Below are 2,205 nucleotides of genomic sequence, written 5' to 3'. Positions count from 1 at the left end.
GCATCACCTCTTTACAGTTAGGAATCTTGGTATTATCAATTACAGGTGTCAGTATGGAGGTTGTCAGCTTATGATAAATATTAGGGAGAGTTTATGCAGCAAGAAGGTCCCCCCGAGTAACTGACAGAAGAATGCATCACAGCATTTCAATCAGTGTGTCCTGATGTTGATGCATTGGACATGACTTACTGTGGATATCAACAGGAATATGGCCACAGAATTATTACACCTCATTCGATGCAGGAGTGAATGAGTCTACTTCAGATGAAACGTCGAGTCAGCTGCCAAATAATTTCCAAACACAACAATTACACTTTTCAGGAAGCTGCTAAACACTGCGTAGAGAAATTTTGTTCGCTGGCCTTGTGGATCCCACGTAAAAACAACGAAACGAAGAATCCTTACTGCACGCGTTGTTACCGCCACCTGATCACAATTCTCATCGACTACTTTCAAGAGATTTCAATTTTGCAATGCTTCCTTGTCAATGAATAGTTTTATTGAAAATAATAAATGCAACATAACTAATCCATCCGGACCACTACTGTGTCAGGGAGAGAAATATATCAGGTTTTGTGTTTGGCAATAGCTTCGTCCCAGCTAATTTTGAAGATGTCAGTAGTCAAATGAGGATGAACAATCTCAATAGAATCGGTCAACTCCGCCGTTCCTGGTCTTGTTTTGATGAGTGCTTCAACTTTTTCATTGAAGTAATCTAGAACAGGTAAAAGAATATTACAAAGTTTTGGTAACAGTCAGATTGAAGGCAGTATACCAAATGTTGTCAGATTGAAGGCAGTGTACCAAATGTTGTATTTTCATGATTCATTAGAATGAAGGATTGCCAACTGCATCCTACAAAAATGCATATGAAATCTGATAAGGGTTGTTTTGTGTTTTGAACAGTTATAATATTACCCAGTACCTTACACAGCACCTAACATTTAAACTGTTATGGTGATAGTGGTACCTTTTCATCTCTACTGAGATGTCAACATATTGAGAGGTATGCCTACAACTTCACAGATTACGATATCTTAATGGATCATCGATATTATCCTCTTATACTTTTGCTGCCGACATGACATGTAGGCTTTCCGGCTCAAACAGCTTCATTAGTGAATGATTTTGAGTTTGAAAACGTGTATCTCTTCCGTGTACCACCTTTTGTTCTTCCTGGAAGACTTGTTTTCGAAGATAAAGCCTAAATCGATATAGTGCTAGTAATGACTACCAGAGGTGTTCAGTCAGGGATATCTGACACTCCCCATTCAGTAAATAAAATGACTAATACGAATACCTTTTTCATAAAAAGCTGGTTAGCCACGTTACCGTTCTGAAGTAGGCTGGTCAGTGGTCATAGACTCCATTTTCAGTAAGTAAAGCCTCTACTTTTTCAATTAGTGAAGTTGATTTATTTCAGACTACTACACTTATACTATATAGTTTTTGAAGGCATAATTGTTTCCACATGTACTCGAGTGCAAACAATATAAGTACAAGAAGAAACGGTAAGTTACACTCTTACAATACTGGCAGACACAATACATTTCCACTTACCGATTCCAGCCGCTTAGCGGGAATTTTGATCTCCACCCTTAGTAGGTTTATAGCATTCCTCTGACATCTTCTTTCCATAATTTTTTTGTTGCAAGAATATGAAGTGAGAACCGGCAGTACGTGTGAGAGTATCAACCATACGCTACATGACATCTACCTCGATGTCTGATCTTCTTAACAGCTTTCATGACCACACTGAAAGACCCAAATCCACAGAAAAAAGTGTATAATCAATCCCAAAACTGATGACCACAAGGTATAACTTTTTGTTTACCAGGACTTGTCGTGTCAGTTACATGACGTCATTTCATGGTTGAATGATTTCGTTTCTGTTTTATGGCTTTTCTATTTGTAAATTAAATTACGACCAAACTATTGAGTATTCGCAATTTTTATTATTTTATCCATGTTCCTAACCACATAATGTACGAAATAAGGGAAAGTCTTTTTGATCATGCAGTTGACCTTTAACTAACCACTGTAAAACATCAAGCGCTGTTGCACTACGATCAAACGTGGTTTCACTGCTCCGCACCAGCATCCTAACCCTTTTAAAATTTCAAGTTGAACAACTTCATATGATCATATCTTAATTTGTGTTCGTCCCAGAGGCCTCATATCCGAACAATCGGAGAGTCGCAACGG

General features: G+C 38.0%; 1 long non-coding RNA gene across 1 annotated transcript; it reads right to left on the bottom strand.

Moving 5' to 3' along the window:
- Nucleotides 1-477: 477 nt before the first annotated feature.
- On the bottom strand, nt 478-1,800 carry LOC145437833 (uncharacterized). Its single transcript, XR_013914748.1, has 2 exons — nt 1,561-1,800; nt 478-715 (listed from the first exon to the last, which is right to left on the bottom strand). It is a non-coding gene; the product is annotated as an uncharacterized LOC145437833 (long non-coding RNA).
- Between the last annotated feature and the right edge of the window lie 405 nt (nt 1,801-2,205).

The sequence above is a fragment of the Botryllus schlosseri genome, chromosome 4 (genome assembly GCF_051294905.1).
Source record: "Botryllus schlosseri isolate E-star chromosome 4, Bs_hap1, whole genome shotgun sequence".
In the NCBI taxonomy this organism is placed as follows: Eukaryota; Metazoa; Chordata; class Ascidiacea; order Stolidobranchia; family Styelidae; genus Botryllus; species Botryllus schlosseri.
Note: the sequence above shows the minus strand (reverse complement) of the source record. Positions and strands in the feature narration are given on the sequence as shown.